The sequence below is a fragment of the Ipomoea nil genome, unplaced genomic scaffold, assembly GCF_001879475.1.
Source record: "Ipomoea nil cultivar Tokyo-kokei standard unplaced genomic scaffold, Asagao_1.1 scaffold0100, whole genome shotgun sequence".
NCBI classification, from domain to species: domain Eukaryota; kingdom Viridiplantae; phylum Streptophyta; class Magnoliopsida; order Solanales; family Convolvulaceae; genus Ipomoea; species Ipomoea nil.
In genome coordinates this window covers 176,270-196,120 of record NW_017616528.1, presented here as the reverse complement: position 1 = coordinate 196,120, position 19,851 = coordinate 176,270, and the positions used below count along the sequence as shown (strand labels likewise).

Below are 19,851 nucleotides of genomic sequence, written 5' to 3'. Positions count from 1 at the left end.
GGGACGGTATGGGGGGAGAGAGATAAATGCATGGGGGTGGGGATCACAGTTGGGTGGGCCCGGGGACTGATTTTTCTGGATAGTACGTCAAAGTATGTATGTGTTTGAGAATTGGATGCTCTAGTGCTACACGTTTTATCCATAGAAGAGAAAAAAACAAAAAGGAAAATAAAGATAGTTTTTTTTTTTTTTTTTTTTTTTTTTTTTTTTTTAATGCTACTGACTCTATTACAATGTAGTATCTGTTCAAATATACTTTTTCAATGTAATAAAACACAAAGAGTCAACAATGTTCACGCCTCTACTGAGGTTGGGAGAGGTCACTACATGTCAATGATGTCATCTGAGTACAAGGTGCTTGCAATAGAATTTTTAATATTCGTTTGTTTTATTATAAATATTAATGGATTAATTATGATAGCAGCATATGAATGATATTATATACTCGTTATTTTAAGCAAAAACGTGAGAGTGTAGGTATTTAGAGATGATAAGGAATTAGGAGTGGCTATATATAGGCCTATACCTATTTAGAAGGTTATTTACAGACTAATGGAAGAAGATTCATGAAGAAAGAGGAAGAAGAAGACACTGTATTATCTAGGAATTGTCAACATTACAGATAAGAGCTATATTAGGGGCTATTTATAGCCTGCTCTAATTACTAAAGTACCCTCAAGCAAACTAATTAATTGCTTTATTACAGATATAACCTACTAGCTTAGTTGACAGCAACTGCACCGCTTACTTTGACACCCTGTAAGTTGGAGCGTACAAGTCTTGTAAGCCCAGCTTAAAGATGAAAATAGAAAACTGTGACAAAAGTAATGCCTTGGTGAAACCATCTGCAATCTGACTAACGGAAGGAAAGTACATGAGCTTTATGAGACCTTGCTGCAGTTTTTTTCGAACAATATGGCAGTCAATATCTATGTGTTTCATTCTTTCGTGGAACACATAATTTTCTCCAATGGTAATGACTGACTTATTGTCGCAGAAGAAAGTTGCTGACTTAGAAGGAACAACCCTCAGATCACTTAGCAAAAACAAGATCCATTGGATTTCACAGACTGCTATTGCTATTGACCTGTATTTCGCTTCTGAAGAGGATCTAGACACTGTTAGATACTTTTTGGACTTCCAAGAGATGAGGGATTCTCTTAAGAAAATGCAAAAACATGAGATGGACCTCCTTGTTTTTGAACAAGCTGCCCAGTCAGAATCAGGGAAGGCTTGCAAGTGGATTTCTGAATTTGCTGAGTAAAAAATTTCTTTTCTTGGGGCTGCTTTCAAATACCTTAAGACTCTATGAGCTGCAGATAAGTGGTTTTTAGTAGGTCTATCTATAAATTGGCTGAGTTTTTGTACGGCATACGTAATATCTGGTCTTGTTGCTGTGAGGTACAACAAGCTACCCACCAACCTTCTATATGTTCCTACATCTGTGAGCAGAGGGGCATCATCATGACGTAACCTTTGCCCTGGAACCATTGGACTCGTCACGGGCTTGCTATTTAAGAAACCAGATTCTTTCAAGATATCAATAGTGTATTTCCTTTGGCATAAGTTGAGACCAACAGGGGATCTTGCAGCTTCAATGCCTAAGAAGTAGCTCAATTCTCCAAGTTCCTTGATTTTGAAGGTTGAATTCAAGAATTCCTCGAACTCCTCAATAGAGCTTAGCCGGTTGCTGGCAACAATTATATCATCAACATAAACCAAGAGGGCAATAAAACAACCTAAAGAAGCCTTAATGAATAAAGACATGTCAGATTTAGCCTGAGTGAAATTAATACTCAGCAGAGCAGTTGTGAGCTTTGCATTCCATTGTCTGCTGGTCTGTTTAAGCCCATAAAGTGATTTCATTAGCTTACAAACCTGATTTGGCTTCTCATTATGAAATCTAGGTGGTAGAACCATGTATATGTCTTCTTTTAAATCACCATGTAGAAACACATTGTTAACATCCATTTGCTGAGGGAACCATCCCTTTGCCACTGCTACTGCCATGATGGTTCTAATGGTAGTAATCCTTGCAACTGGAGAGAATGTTTCAATATAATCTATTCCAAGTTGTTGTGTATATCCTTTCGCAACTAACCTTGTCTTATGACTTTCCACAGACCCATCGGCATTGTATTTTACCTTACAAACCCATTTACATCCGATAGGCACCTTCCCTTCAGGTAGGTCAGTAAGGGCCCATGTTTGATTATCCTGTAGTGCTTGAATTTCTGCTTGCATTGCAGCTCTCCAACACTCATGCTGCACCGCTTGCTCATAAGTCTTAGGCTCATCAGTTGAAGAAAAAATGGTGGAAAAAACTTTATGAGCTGGGGTTAGATGATCATATGAAAGGACTAAGTGCAATGAATGAGGAGAAGTAGGCTTTTTCTGGACTTGTGTCAACATACCACAATGATAATCCTGTAGTCGTACTAGAACAGACTTCGTTCTCATGGACCTTCTTAGTTGCAAGGGTTGCTCAAGTTCCTCAATCTGCAGAGAACCGAGGTCAGATTGCTCAAAATGACCTGGCTGTACAGACTCTGAATTTCCCATATGCCGCTATTACTCAGACTCTATATCTGTCATTTGTATATGATGGTCTGCTTGCAAGTTATTATCACTCATTTTATAGCCTCTCATTGAGACAGATAAAGCACCTTGAGGCAAGGCTAGTTCTGAGCTAGAAAACATAATTGGCAATGCAGGATTGAAAGATTCTTCAAAATGTTACATCCCCGGAGATAAAAAAGAATTATCATGAAGATCATATAGTATATAACCTTTGACATTGGCTGGATAGCCAAGAAAAACACACTTCCTGCCCCTGGGTGCCTTTTGTCTTGGTTAGGACAATGTGGAAGCAAAACTCAGACAACCAAACACTCTCAGATGATCATAGATAACCGGTTTTCCAAACAAAACTTCAAAAGGTGTTCTCCAACCAATTACTTGAGATGGCACTCTATTGATCAAATATACAGCATGGAGCACACAATGTCCCCAAAATTGTAGATGCAATCCAGCTTGAAACCATAAGGCCCTAGCCACATTCAATATATGTTGATGTTTTCTTTCTACAACAGCACTCTGTTGTGGAGTACTGACGGAATGTAATTTAGCGGGGTGATGTAGGATGTAAAGTGTAAACGAGGATATGAAATTCCCGAGTGTTGTACTCAAGGAATGACAACTTGGAAGTTGGGCAGAATGTATGGTGAGGTCGATTTCGCTTTGAGTGATTCGATTCAAGTAAGGTTGAGAAGAGAGTTGATTGTTAAGAAGCAAAGAATAGAAAACTTTGAATTAAAAGAAAATATATTAGAAGAAAAATGGATTAGGATTGTGCTACAATTGCATTGTGTGATTGGTTGTTCCCTCAGTTGAGAGGTTGTGGTGATTTGAATGTGAGTTACTAGTAAAGAGAAACGTTGATAATGTGTCACCATTTCGGTCTAAACGCCTCCCATAGCAAATTATGACACCTAGGTGTTCACATTTCCTATGGGGAAAATTCTCGAACACCTTGCCTACATTCCTTCCCGGACCATTATCCTCTCGGATCTAGGGTGAGGAATGTAGAGGATTAAGAGGCATACCTAGATTTAGCAATCTCTTGCCTAAATCAAGGAATCCAACATCGGAGTTGGGCCCCACTCCAAGGAAGCTACAAAGATCATCCTTAACAACAAGGCATTCATAACATCATCAATCAATCACCACAATATAGCAAATCAAAACAAACCCATCAACACAATAGCAATTTACACAACAATCCTAATCCCTAGAATTTTAGCCAACCATCATTAAGATCAAGATCAAACAATTGCAAAATAGGCAAAATAAGATATAAGCAATAAAGAGTAAGGGGTAGATTTCTTCAATGACAAGGGGGAAATGAAGATCCAAGCTACAAATTGCTCCAAATCTTCAAATCTTCTTGCAAATGAAAAGGGTTTTTGGCTAAAACCTAGAGAGAGAAAATGTAAACTACTCTAGATCTAAAATCTATTTAAAAACTTCTCTCTAAAATTGTGGAACTCCCCCAGCAAATGAATCATATTTTTCCTTAAATAGCTAGGATTGGAATTTAGCAGCCCATTTACGCACTCCCTTACGTCGTGATGCGTGCATAAATGGAATTTAACGCCCTCCTCAATGCGCCTTCCTCCCAGCTTTGCCTTACGCAGCGACCACGGCGTAAATGTGAAATAATTCCTTCCTTCCAACGCGCGTCTTCCTTCAGCTTGTCACGCTCTCTTTTACGCCATAATGTGGGCGTAAATGGGAAATAATCCCATTTCTTCTCCTTTCATGTATGGTTGTGGCGGGAATGGTGCACCGGAGGTGTTCTTTCCTTAGCTTTGTCATTTCAACCTATTTTTGCCACTTTTTTTTTGTCCAAAAGCACCTATAATCATGCAAAATACAATTGGGGAGGTATCTTTGTGCTAAACCGTGTTTTAGGATAATTTACTCTTAAATGCAAGACTTTAAGGTTAAAAGCATGCAAAAACACCTTCAAAAGGCTCCTAAAAACTAGCATATTTTGATGCTTATCAAGTATCAACACATGTTGTTTGTTGTATGATGCTTTTCTCATTATAGAAATCAGGCATATTAAATTCATCCCCATTATCACTCCTCACCATTTTAATTTTGGCAGATAATTGTGGGGCTACATAACTACAATTTTTTGTTTAGGAAAGTTGTCTCAGATTTATGTTTCATCATATGCAACCAGGTGAATCTACTGTAATCATCAACTATAGTAAAAAAAAATAGTATTACCCATTCAAGGAACAAGTAGAAAATGGCCCCCAAATGTCAGTATGCACAAGATCAAAGTAAGCTGCTGTTGTAGAAATAGTAGTAGGAAAAGGACTTCTCTAATGCTTTGCAAAATGGCAAACATCACAGATCAAATCCTTAGCAGTGAAAAGAACACTGAACATCATGTAAAAAATGCATCTTATTAATAGGGAAATGCCTAAGTCTAATATGGCAAACTTCTAAACTCACAGAAGAACACTGCATTTCAATAGAAAATGAATTAAAACTCTCTTTCTTCTGGGGTGGATTGATAAAGTGATAGAGTCCTTTCTCCTCTCTAGCAAAACCAATCATCTTCGTACCAGGTCCCTCATGGATTAAGCATTTATCAACGATCACAATTAAACTGCATGCTGAGCGTTTAGTCAGTTTACTAGCTGAAACAATGTTAAAGCTAAAAGCAGGAATGTAGAGCACATTTTGTAACCAAAAACCTTCAGAGAGTTTTATATTCCCCATATGTGTGACATGAACATGATCACCATTGGGCATATTAACCATAGTACCCTGAACGTTGACATACTCATCAAAATAACTCAAACTACAAACTATGTGATTTGTTGCCCCGGTGTCCAATATCCAAACATTAGATTGTTTCATCAACATATTAACGGTAGCAACAAAGGTATACTTACCTTCAGATGATTTCCCCCCTGTGGTCTTAAGGTTTGTTATAAAACCAGAAGCTGTGATGGTAATGGTGGTTGTAGTGGATGTGTTTGGAATAGTGTGGCCAACTTTGTTTTGTATCATGGACACCAGATTTTGGAGCTGTTCAGATGAAATCGCAATGCCAATGTCTTGAATAGTACTAGTAGTAGGTTAATTGGTACAGTGATGACTGATGGGAGAGATTGTGTTTCCCGTATTCCGAGTCTACTTATTCTTGGATTTATAACCTGGTATCCTACCTGGTGGATATCTGACGTCCACCCCCTTTCAAGCTCGGAAGCTCAATAGAGAGGAGTCAAATAAGTGGGATGAATCCCGAATTTTTATCATTCTCTCGGGATGACAAATTGGAGTAGCCAAACGATAGCAACGTCAAGAAAGTGGTGTGTGTGTGAATGAGCAAGTGTCACGCATTATGGAATCGAGTTGTAGCAATGAGTACATATCAACTAAACAACAAACAAATTGAATTAACAAATGAAATAAAAGGGGATTGAATTGATAGTATTTCACATGATGCAACTAGGATCATTTGCTTAGGGTAAGATGATGCAAATGCTAGAATCTAGAGAGATTGCTAATGTCCTTTCATTCTTCAATTACTAGGACTTGTCTTCTAGAAACTAGAATTCCCCTTTGGGCTCTTAGAATCTATAAGACATTTCCTCGAACACCTTGCCTACACTACCTTCCTAGCTTAATCTGTGACACCCCGTAAATCCAAACTCTAATCAAGGATTAATTTTCTAATTAATCCTAGTCTCCTTGTTAATTTATCCCTAAAATCCTGAAAATTCAATAGTCGAAGGACTAGAATTTGACTAGTTATTCAAGGTCAAAGGGTTGTACCTTATGCTTATTGGGTTGTTCCCTTGTTTCTTTATTCTTCCAACTTTAGTAAGGGCAAAGATATCTTTCTACCTAAGGTTTGTGCTTCAAGCTAACCTAGCAACATCTCTTCATTTCATTCACCAACAATCTAAACACAAAATCTCTACCTTCTCTCTAAGAATTTGGTAGCTTCTTCTCCAAGCTAAAATTTGGGCATCCTAAATCTTGTAAGTTGTCTTCCAAGATTCCTACTTTCCTAATATTGAGCATAGGGGAGGGTAAGATCCTTGATCTTTTAGTGTTTTTAACCTCCTTTTAGATGTCTTTTTTCTAAAAATATAATCTTTGTTGTCTTTTGGTTTCTTTATGAAGTTGGTGAGGAAGAAGAGCTTTAAGAGAGGTTTTCTAAGGGTGAGAAATAGAAGTTTTAGGCTAAAAAGGTAACCCATGCTTTACAAAACCTATTTTCTTACTTATATGATGATTTCTTGGCTTCTACATGTGATTCTTGTGTTGAAATGTGAGATTTGATGCATTGTCTTGTGGTGATGCATGTTTACAGCTTGTTCTTAGGGTTCTTGTATGCCATTGCTTGGATATTTCTTGGGTTCAAGTCATATTGTTGTTTTGTGTGAGATTTTGGGTGTTTTGGACTTGAATTTGGACTTGTTGTTGAAAATCCCCGAAGGGATTATTTTGGAACACATGGTGTACCCGTGGGCGGAATGGCGGGCAGGGTACCACCCGCCGCCCCACCCGCGGGGGAACAAGGCTTGTGGGTTGAGTATCCGCGGGCGGAACCACGGGTGGTTGTCCAGCTATGGCCCCACCCGCGGGGAACATGTATGGTGGTTGTCGGGGATTTGTTCCCCGTGATTCTTTTGACTCGGTATGGATGTTTTGACCTCCCGATGTTGTTTTATTGGGCTATTTGAGTGTCTTCTTGATGTTTCGTATGTCTAGAACGATGAGTTAGGAATCCATGTTAGGATTTAGTGTCTTGAATCGTGCTAAGTGTCCGACTTTGTGATTCGTTGGACTATTGTGAGTCTTGTATGTTCTATGGAACTACTTTTGGTTTACCCGTTTGATAAGCATGCTAGTTTGATGTTGAAATGCTAGTATGTGCGGTTTGTTCTTTCCTATTGAGATTGGCAACTTGTGTTGACCATTGTTTGGTGTCGGATTGTGATCCTTCGTTGTTGAGTATGGTTTCATATCTTTGTTGTGATCCATTGATTGATTCCTATGATGTGAACGTATGTAATCGTTGTACCCCTTGATTGATGCTTGATTAAGGTTATTGTTGAACCTTAGTCTTCTTGGTAATGATGATGACTTGTGTGGCTATGATTGAGATTGGTGGTTTGTTACTTGAGCTTTGCTCACGAGATTGGTGGTTTTGTGATATGATATTTAATGGTACCCTCGTGTAATAAGAGATCGGTGGTGAATAGGAGTGTCGGCGATGGGGGCAACGGTCCCCGGAGGCAAAATGTTGGACTCAGAAGTACAGGGTGGCACTAGGAGGTAATGGTTGGAACTGAAATAAGGCCGGGGGTAGCCATAAGATTGGAACAGGGCATAAGGTTGGAACTTGGAACCGTGATATTTGTGACATGTAGTTGTCATTGTGGCATGTAGTTGCCAATGTGTGAATGTCTATCCTTTGTTAGTGAGCATGTCTCGATGTATTCTACTTTGTGATCAGTAGAATGCATCTCGAGTTGTTTGTTTACAGTTGGTATTCTTGTCTTGTTGTTGTCGTAAAGATGTTGATTTCCTTTCCCTTTGAGAGTGTGAATGAGTCCTTGAAGTTGACTTTTCTCTATGGCTTTTGAAATGATATATATACTGTATTCCGTTTCAAAATGGTTTTGACTTATACTTATCTATATGCTATTTAACGCGTATTGATGGGTTACCAGCAATGTTCGCTTACCAGGTGTTATCCCCATGTTATGTTTTCCTTGTTCTACAGGTTTTGAGTAGAGACCGAGTGAGCTAGACTAGAGCTTAGATAGTTTTATCCTTTGTCTAGACGTTGTGATTTGAGCGGCCTGTGTGCCTTGACTCTGTAGACTTTGATGAATGTTTTAGTTTTCCTGCCTGTGTGCATCTTTTAGTAGTTAAGATGCGGCATAATGCCCCCGTATTGACATGCTTCTGCTTTTGTTTAATGATTTATTAGATTGCTTTTCTCTTGCAATTAGGTTTTAAAAATATGGTAAAATCGGGGGTGTTACATAATCCCTTAGGATCCTTAGCTAGGAAATGCCATGGATAGAAGCTTCAAGTGATCTAGCAATCTCTTGCCTAGATCACTTGCTTAGCACAACCCTAGGAGGTGGCCTAGCTCCATAGGATGCTTACAAAACAATCCACAACAACAAGATTCACAAGCATAGCAACATTCCTAACCCTAGATTGAGAATTAAGTCTCACATAGCATCATGCACAAGACATACAATTCAATCTATAGAAAATCTAGCCACTCATGATCAAATCAATCAACATTGTAAATTTTAATCTAGCAAAGAAATTAGGAAATAGAAATGAGAAATTGAAATTACCAATTGCAATTACAAATGTTGAAGCTCTACAATCCTCCTTGAGTAGAAGAGTTTCAATCTCCTTCTTCAAAGATTCTTCCTAGAGAGAGGCTAGAGAGTTCTAGAGAGAGAATGTAAAATTGCTAAAATGTAAATCTATCTAAGTGTGTCGTGTGAAATCTGCAAAAATCCTCCAAATCTATTCTAATATAGCCTATTAAATAGCTTCCAACCACATTTGGCCTTCAAAAATCCGCTAAGGCAGCAGTAGGTTCAACGCGCGTCCAATGCTCTGGCCAACGTGTGTTGGCTGGTCACTTATATCTTCCACGTTGCGTGGGACTTTCTGTTTCTCTTCCACTCATGTACAACGTGCGTTGGCCTCCTAGTCTCGGCTCTGGTCCGCTCCTTTTGCTTTGTAATGCTCCCGAGTGTGCCACCATGCCTCTTTTGAGCTCAAACCTTCCTATTCTCACAAAAACACAAAGTGTGGTGATAGTTTATAACACAATACACATTATAGCTCAAATGGTCAAGAATGATGCACAAAGGATCATAATTAAGCTCATACTACATGTGGCACCCCAAAAATCCACACTCCAATCCATGAATTAATTGAGTAATTAATTCTAATTCTTTTGAGGAATTGATTCCTAAAATCCTGATTTTTTTATTACTCAAGGACTAGTATTTGACTAGTCAATCTTTAAGTGTGTTTTACCTTGTGCTTAGAGAGGAGTTCCCTTGTTCCTTACACTTTCTAAGGGTTAGTAAGGGTAGCCTTGTCTTTTCACCAAGAGTTAGTATTGTATCCTAACCTAGAAGACTTCTTCATTTCATTCCTTACAATTCCTAGAAAATATCTCTACCTTCTCTCTAGAATAGAAGTGTAGCTTATTCTCCAAGCCAAGTTGAGACCCTTGTCAAGATTCCAAGTTTTGCTTCCAAGATTCAACCTTTCACCTATTTGGGCATCTAGAAGGGTAAGATCTAAGCTTGTCTAGTCTTTTTGGTTCCATCTTAGTTGTCTTTTTCTTAAAGGTGAGATCTTTATGATCTTTTGGTTTGATCTTGAAGTGGGTTTGAGAAGTGAGCCTAGTGGAGAGGCTGTTGTGGTGTAAAGAGAAGTCTTTTGGTCTTCAAGAGGTAACCCATGCTCTACAAAACCTATTTTGCTTACCTATATGTGATTTCTTGGATTCTACTTGTTCTTTGCTATGAAATGTGAGGGTTTATGCATTTATCTTGTGATATTGCATATCTAGAGCTTGTGTTTAGGGTTCCTTTGTGCCATTGCTTGGCATTTTCCTTGGTTCAAGTCATTTTGTTGTGTTTGGTGAGATTTGGCATGTTTTGGACTTGAATTTGTGTTTGGAGAAGAAAATCCCCGAAGGGATTAGTTGTGGAATAGGTATGTTCCCGCGGGCGGAACGGCGGGAGGGGCACCACCCGCCGGCCTACCCGCGGGTACACAACCTCGTGGGATATTGTTCCCGCGGGCGGGACCACGGGTGGGGCACTACCCGTGGGTCCACCCGCGGGTACATGGTTGTGGTGATATTGGGATTTGTTCCCCGTGATTTGGTTGTCTTGGTGTTTGATCTTTTGGCTTCCCGATGTTCTTTTGTGGAACTATTTGAGCGTCTTCTTGATGTTTCGTAGGTCTAGAACTATATGGTAGGTATCCGTGTAGGACTTTGGTGTCTTGAATCGTGCTAAGTGTTCAACATTGTGTTTCGTTGGACCAAGAGATGTCTTGTGTGTTCCTCGGAACTATCTTGAGTTTCCCCGTTGTTAAGCATGCTAGTTCGTTGTCTTAATACTAGCGTGTGTGTGGTTTGTACCTTTCGTTTGGTTGATGATAACTTGTGTTATCCATCGTTGTTGTCGTTGGGCTGTGACCCGTTCCTTGATTGAGTATGTTTCATACCTTCGTTGTAATCCGTTGTTTGACTCTCGTGTGAGTGGTGGTGCGTGTGTGGCTCTACCTGGATTGCACGATTAGTGGTATGGGACACTAGTCACCAAGGTATTGCAGCGGTCCTCGTGGTGGCCGTGACGTGATTATGGAGTTGTGGCCTGAGTGATGGGTCCACGTGATTGGGGGATAACATGTGTTATCCGGGCATGTGTTGCCGTGATTGGTGGTGGTTCGTTGGTGGTTATAGGTGGGGGACGACGGTCCCGGCGGAATAAGGTTGGACTTGGCTGTACAGGGGATCTTGGAGGTAATGGTTGACTTGAAGGTACAAGGTTGGGGGTAGCCATAAGGTTGGAACAAGGCATAAGGAAGGCATACCAAACTCGCGATGGGTGATGTTGCGAGGGCTTTTAAAGCCGGTGTTGTGTGATCTTCTCTCGTGACGTGTGTAGTCACGGAGGCTTGTGTTGTTTTGGCATGTGTTGCCGTTGGGTGAGTCTTTATCCTTGTGTGTGGTTCACCTTTGTGGTTTGGGATGTGTTCCCGGTGTTATCCTTGTGAGTGGTGAGTCTTATGTTGTCTTTTGATCTTGGCATTTGACTTATATATATGTATTCCGTTTCGAAAATGGTTTTTATATCTTATATCTACCTGTAACACCCCGAAATTTTTAGACTTTTGAAGCTTATATAATAAAAGTAGAATCTCATTAAATCCCAAATCACAATACAAAGAGTACGGGGTGCTATGCCACACCTGAGCTGGAGAACTCAGGTGCACAGGCTAACTAGCTAATATCCTTAATAAAGAGAATGCATAACATGGCACGCAGGCCAAAAAGGAAACTATCTACTTCTATGCTCCGAGGTTCTAGCGCGCTCCCGTGCCTACTCTTCTGTGCCTGAAAGCCAAATATATCTGTTCAGCGAGAGATGCTGGTAACCCACTCCAACGCGTTGAAATACAATACATATAGATATATACATAGTTATATGAAAAACCATTTCGAAGCATGAAGATATATCCTAAGAGACTCTAGCTTTCAAAACAGGGAATAGACTCGACAGATAGAGCTTAGCACAGACAACAGTCATAATCAAGCATATACACTTGATAAGCATATGGAGACAGGTAAGGCAGATAAACATAAGCACAGTTAATATCCATAACCCAACATATACGATTCCCGGCATAAATCCCAAAGTCACCTCCCGAGGCACTCATAACAACAACTCATCCATATCTCATCACATAGCACACTTTGTTGGCACCACAGGACCAATCGCATGCCCATACATGAGGGTCAGCGCATATAGCTCTGACACGGCCCCGCAGCACCCTGCCCCGTATCGCAACACGGAGGGGTCGATCGCAACCGACCGATGAACCGCAGCTCATCATAGTTTGATCGCAACCAAACAGTGGACCGCAGCCCAAGAGTATGTCATCTGACCGCAGCTCATGTAGAAACGTTTGATCGCAACCAAACGGTGGACCGCAGCCCTATATAATATTTATATACCTGACCGATCGCAACCGGCCTGGTTAACAGTCAGTATGGTTCTCAACCCATCCAACTGCCCGTATAACCAATTTGATCGCAACCAAATTGGGGTATTATGCACACATAACACATAGCAAGCACATGCAACCCACATTAACACATTGGGAAAGGGAAGGAAAACGTATAACAAAACCTATGCGTGATCCTTCACATACTAAGAATAATCCTAAGGGGTTCATACTTCTTTCACCTAGGTCAACGGGATACCAATTCAACTAGCATGCAATATATAAGACTTATACAACCTACGAACGGTACCCAAAATATCAAACTAGACATAGGCACGATAGACGGAGTCCGTTGGGACACCACGGGGGTCGGGGGAACATCAAACGGGGAAGCCAAAATCCCGAATTGGGGTGCAAACCAGCGGGTAGCCGGTGGGTGAGGGTTCACCCGCCAGCGGCAACTATTCCGGGCAACGGGTGCCCGGCGGGCAGCTGCCCGCCCGCCGGCGATGCCACTCTTAGCCGCGGGTAGGTGGTGGGTCCCCTACCCCCACCTACCACCCCACTGACTCTTCTTCTCAAATAAACGCCCCGGGAACCACCGTGGAACCCGGAACCATGCTTAGACACTTTCAAACGTAATCGGCAACAACATGTAGACAATTAACGGGTCCAAAAGCAAGAACATGCGGCACATAACCTGTCATGCTTTTCTAAACATAATTAACACCCAAACATACGAATTCCCAACCAGTATACCAAGAGTAATACCATACGAGTTCCACGATACAACCTAGGGTTCTAATTACTTTTAAATCAACAAGAACACAATTCATCTGCTAATATCAAGATTCGGTAGGAATTTCACATAAACATCAAGAACATCATATAATCATCAAGAACGTCTCAAGATCATCAAGATCACCCATGGCATCATAACACCAATTACCAAGATCAATATAACGAATCATCAATCACACGAGAATATGGGGGAAATCCTAAGAGGGGAATCATAGCTATGAAAATAGGTTTTGTTGAGACATGGGTTACCTTTTAGCCTTAATTAATTCCTTGGCTATGAAGGGTCTTTCTTGAAGCTTTCTTCTTTCTTGATTTCTCCTAGGGAAATTCTTGGAACTTCTTGTGTGGTGAGGGATTATTGTGGTGGGGGGGTTCTAGGTGCCTCTTAAGTCCCCTATTTATATATCTAGGAGTCCTAATTAGGAACTAATATTATAGGCTTGCTAATTCTATTCCTTTTAGGGCTAGGGGTTGGGTTTTAGAGATGAGGGCCCGCGGACTATGGTGGGCCTTTTCCTAATTAATTACTGTAATTTAATTCTTTCTTTTGGGCAATAGGTTAAATGATTAATCGGTTCTAGGGGTCGTAACACGGGGTGTTACACTACCTATTTATGATACTTAACGGTATTGGTGAGTTACCAGCATTATTCGCTGACCGGGCGTCGTCCCAATGTTTATCTTTGTATCTTTCAGGTGGTGTTTAGACTAGAGCGATGTCTAGAGCCTGGTAGCTTAGCACCTTTGTGTTTTTGTGGCCTGTGCGCCAATGTTTTTAGACTGTTTAGATTGATGTATTGGGATAGTATTTTACACTTGCAGATTGTTGCCTTAGCGTTACCTAGTGTGGTATACGTGGCATAACACCCCTTTTTGAATTTCTTTTATCCAGTTTCCGTTTATCTTCCGCTTTGCTAGTTTTGTTGTTAATCTGCTTGTGTTAGGGCTTCAATTGGGCCTTGTTTTTTTGGGGGTGTTACACTACACCCCTAATAGACCTCAAAACTAAGTGTCTTTGGCACTTATCACAAGTTTCCACACTTTAACTCTTGCTTCTCCTGAAGCAAGCTCTCAATCAAATCAAGATCATGTAAGTGCCAAAGAAACTTCTCAAGATAGCTGAATGTTAACTTAGTTCACCTAATGGTCCATCAAGATGAGTGTGTTTAGAAACCGGAGAGGGGGAAATCCTCATATCATAAAACAAGTGTGGTAGAAATGTGTTTTACTAATGCAACTCAAGGAATATCCAAAAGGAACAAAAATCCCTAAAAGGATAAAATGAAATAGCAAAGGGAACACACTCTCTACACATAGTCAAGCATGCAACCAAATTTGGATTCACCTCTCATTTTGCAAAGGCCTTCAAGCCGAGCCCCTTAGTGAAAACGATATGCACATCCCAACCGACATCCAACCTTATAACGCCAAGGTCCTTTACATTAAAATAAGTGAAGGTTTGGTATGGACCGCTCCCCGCCAATTGGCTTAGACGGACACTCTTTTCTTCTCATCCTCTCGGAATTGTTACCGAGCGACCTGACTTCACATGGAGCTCCATGCTTTTTGAAGAACGGTGCTATGGGTACCTGGTTTCCAGCGAGGTGGCTCACCTCCACTCTCTCTTCTCATCTCATAGGACATTGCCCTTAGGGAAACCGACTTCACGTAGAGCTCTACGCTTTTTCGAAGACAGTGTAATAGAATTGCCCCAAATCCTAGCGAGATGACTCACCTCGTTTCTTATCTCTAGGAGTGGCCATTTTTCTTGGTATTTGTCTTTTTCTCATTCTTCATTTAATACTTCAATTCCCTCATGCCTTTTTCGGGGTTTTGGGAATTTTTCTCTCAATGCTCACCGTTTGCCCCATACCTTACAAAGATTAGGTTCATTTCCGACCTTGCTTTTTATTATCTTTCCAAGGTTGGAGAGTACACACTCCCACTGCGAGAGATCCTTGACTAAGGTCTAAGCAAAATAGGAGGTGAATATCATGCAAGCATACAAAAGATATAAACCTAATGGTTTCTATGCAATCTCACTTGGTGTAAAGAGGTAACTCTCTAAGGATATTCCAATAATAAAAACTTTTTAAAACACATCACTAACACACTTCTAGAATGATATAAACAATGTAACACCCCCGATTTCTAAATATAACTTAAGGCAATAAGCTGGCAAGATAGATAGATAACAACTAAGTATGAATTAAAAACTGCGGAGGCTAATTCAAAGTAATCGGGAATGCTATGCCACATTTAGGTCACACAGAACCCAAATGCTAAGGCTAGTCTAAAAAAACCTCAAACAAAACCACATAGCAAGTACTAGTCTCAACAGTATAAGTCTAGCATAGGCTCACAGGCCAATAAACAAAGTCAAACTAGGGAATCTAACTACAAGGCAGAAGCTAGTCTCGAACTATCGCGCTCTCAAAGCTGGACTACTCCAAACTTGAAAACATGTTTTTAAAAGATTAGCAAGAGATGCTAAGTAACTCCACTCATAATGTAAAACTATATAGATATACTTTTATATTTCCAAATAGGTTTTGCAACGGTATGACTACATACATATGTTATACTAACAAACTTAGCTGAAGGAATTCAACAAGTGATACTCAATCAACAATATACAATTCTAGGGGCACTAGACCCGTTATCAACAAATGCAAGGTTCAATACTCCAATCAAGAGGAATAATCAAAGTAATTCCTCAACTCAACAATTAAACTCGATTCAAGGATAGGATGGAATATAATCAACGCAATAGAATGATTCAAATCAACAAGATAGATTCCAAAAGAGTATCAACAGGATATAGAGTTCAATAGATAGGTAATACAACTGTACAATTCAAGTATGGTTAAATTCTCATCTCAAGCATATCAACAATATCAATCTCAAGTTCAACTCCACATAGGGACATCAACAATATCAATAATCACAATCAATCTCAACAATACCAATCAATCAACAACAATGGATCAGTGTGGAGAGCTTCCAGATAGCTCAAGTCTTCTCAAGGACGAAATATCTCAATCAATCAAATCAAATGGAGGAATTTCTAATTCCTCAAGTGTATACACCCTTATTGGGATCTCCAGGCCCCAATAGGTAGAACTAGATCTGACACCCAGAATACGTTTTGACCGGGTTTCCCAAACAAATCAATATCAATCCAATTCAATTCAAATAAGCCCAACACTGTCCACTATGCCAGCAAATCAATTTCAACGTCAAGAATCAAGGTTTCAATTCAACATGAGAGTCATACGAGGAAAAAAATAGAATGACTCTCGAAGATCAATAATCAATATCAAGATCATAGGAATAGCTCAACAAAGATGGATTCTAAGAATATATCATCAACAATTAATCTTCAAACCAATAACTCAATAGATTCCAAGGAAAGGGATTCAAGGATAATAAGCTCAAGTCAATTAAAATAGAAACTCGATAGCTAAGATCTTCACTATATATTTTGCTGGGTATTGTGCATAAGTTATGTATTTTTGTAGAGCTTATAATTTGTACATAGAAATAGAGTCTTCTTCTTGATCTTCTTGTTGAAAGAGTGTGGATGATGAGATCTTCTTGTTGAGAGGAAAAAGTGTGGAAAGAGTCCTTCCCCTTTGAGAGAGTGATCTTAGTGTGGTGAATAGTATGTCGGGAAGAGTCATGTGATGAAGATGAATGTGATGCCCTCTCCTCTTCATTCTTGTCTACCTTTTAAATGTAGAATGGGTTCTCCACCATTTAATTGAGTTTAAATGTGATTTTATGGGTCATTAGGTAGGGGTAGCTGTTGGGTAGTTAATAGGATAACGGTGGCCAAATGGGTTTTAGTAGCTGAATTTATGAGTAATAATTTGGATAATAAATGGGGGTTATGGATGTTTAGTGAGTGTTTATGCTAGATAATAAGGGGAATTAATGGGTAATAATTAGGTAATTTGATCGGGTTTAGGTGGTCCAATCGGGACTAGGCGGTTCAACTGGACTCAAATATTAGGTATCCATCACATATTATAGAGTGAATGTAAATACATATGATGTATATTTAGTTTAGTGTTTATGAATATTAATGTTTATGTTTATAAACATATAGAATAAATATTATGAGTATAACACACAATGAATATTGCTAAACATGATGCGTTTATAGTATACTGTCTGATAGTACTAATGTCCACGTGTATGCGGTCTACATACTGGATGTCAAACGATAATATGATCAAAAGAGGTTATCTCATATAAACGGGTGACCTAATACAATCTAAATGACTACTCCGAGGGCCGACTGACTACGATCGGGTAGCTCTGTAAGTAGCCTATTGATCGTTCAAAAAGTCCCCCTCACTTTAGCCGCCGTGGATATTTATAGCCTCTAGCCAGGAACACCCCTCCGGCCTACCAGCATGTAATCCACGTGCCCCAACCTGGTGAGCACTCTCTGTCAACGCTTAGGATCGCCACGTGCCCCTCTCTAAAAGATACTGCCTCTCCGTAGAACAAAGGTACGGTGGTCGTGCAGAACATCTGTCGGGTCCGACCGTCTTCGACAGAAGGGCAATACGAAGGGTACATGGACGACCGGTACCGACCATCCCTTCACTATAGCGCTCGAGCCAAGGAACTTGTACTAACCCACATGGAGAACATCTCAGGTCGGTCGGGATATATCCTACCAAGAGCCCCCCCCCCCCCCCCCAGCCCGGGTCGTTTTAGACTGCTCGGGAGAAAACGGCGTGGGATGAGAAGATTACGTTACTCGGGCCTCCAGACCCGACCATCCAGCTGTCCTCGCTCATGCCATGTGTCAGTTTGCAGGTGCCTTGAGATCTGGAACGGTCACTTCACGCAAGTCGATGATTTTCCCGCCAAAAGCTTTCCTATAAATAGGCCCCTTCCAGGTTCATCTTTACTTTTACTACACTGTGGAAATTGATCGGAGCTTCCCGAGCCACCAACACTGTAGATTGACCGGAATTTGCAACTGCTCACTGACTCTACACACGCTACTGATCGGTAAGTCTTCTCTTTCTTCCTTCACTCAACTTTTCCTTCTTTTCACATAACACCTGTTCCTATCGACCCAAAACTCGGTCGGCTATAACCCGACTCCTTCTGCTGAACTGACCGTCTCCTTTATGAAGGGGATATGTCAAACTCAGATAACCAAAACATCTCGAGGGCGGACTATGGCAACATGATCGAGGACGGTAGCTAAGAAACGAGGATAGAAGAGTCCTCCCCCAAGGTTAATAACGCCGCTGAACGATGAAGCGCGGTTCCCGAGCCAGAGAACAGCTCTTCGAGCTCAGAAGGCTCGTCGAGCTCGAGCGACAGTGACGACGACAGCGACAGCGCTTCTACCAGCGGCCGCGAGTCCTAGACCGAACACGTTCGGGAAATGCCCACCTAAACGATCGGATCCGGTTCCAAAGACCACGCACCTCCCCGCGCTCGAGAAACATCACACGACTCGGCCGACAAAGGGCCAAGCCAAGCGGCATCGGCAGAGGTCGAATTCATCTTTCTTAACAGCGAGAGCGTCGATCAACAAGAGTGCCTGCTAATGACCCACGAGGCGGCAAAGATCTCGGCCAGATTAAGCGGGCGGGTGAAGTTCGACACTCGTAGGAGCCTTGGGTGTAACACCCCCATTTTCCAAAACCAGAATCTGAGAAAATCTTATTTTTTGTTTCTTTTGTATAATTATAAAACACTGTTTAAATTGCGGAAGCTAAAAACAAAATGAGGGAATAGGGGATGCTACCGCCACGTTTAGATAACAACATTCATCCAAACGCACAGGCTAAAACAACACTACTAAAACAACCCAAAATTTATACTAGTTCAAAGCGTTAAATACAATTGTCTAAATATAACTTCTCAATTTTTTTAAAAAGGTATAAAACTTCTAAACACAAACTAAGAAGGTCAATTGCTCTCATGCTCCAAATGCTCATGTAACATTACCTGCAAAGTAACTAAGGAGGGAACAAATTCAGCATACAACAGCTGGTAAGACTTACTCCACCCTGTAAAACATTTGCACATAGCACATAACACATAGGAGCATGTAATTGCACATAATATACCCCTTAAACATTTTACGTTCTCAACAAGGCCAATAATCTTTAACTTTAACCATTTAAAATATATATATTGAGGAAACCACACATTAAGTACAAAAATATCCATAACAACTTCTAGAAAATCGACTAAGGCATTGCCTATCTCTAATCCAAAATCATTCCACAATTATTTTGTCCTCAAGATTCATCACATAACAATTACCTCAACATTTCCATATAACCATATCCTCAAAACATTTTATAACATCATCAACATTTCATAACATCATCACAACTCAGAGTTTCTTCAAATCATAATATATTCACCAAAGATAATTTTCAATAATAACCAAATAGAGTTTCCAAACTCTCAAAATAATAACCAAAGAGATAATTTCAATCTCTCAAAATGATCTCAGAATATATATATATATATATATATATATATATATATATATATATATATACAAGTTGATATATATAAATTGCCATTAAGAAATGGGTACCAAATGGAGGATTTTCAAATTCTCAAAAATAGATTTTCATAAACAGGGAGTTTTCTCGACTCCCTAGTGAGTCAGCTTTTACGCCATTGCTCACCCCTCAAAACAACAGGGAAGTTAATATAAACCCCATAGTG

General features: G+C 40.2%; 1 long non-coding RNA gene across 1 annotated transcript; it reads right to left on the bottom strand.

The window, feature by feature from the left end:
- Positions 1 to 3,021: 3,021 nt before the first annotated feature.
- Positions 3,022 to 19,198, bottom strand: LOC109180828. Its single transcript, XR_002054131.1, has 3 exons — positions 19,114 to 19,198; positions 3,468 to 3,469; positions 3,022 to 3,032 (listed from the first exon to the last, which is right to left on the bottom strand). It is a non-coding gene; the product is annotated as an uncharacterized LOC109180828 (long non-coding RNA).
- Between the last annotated feature and the right edge of the window lie 653 nt (positions 19,199 to 19,851).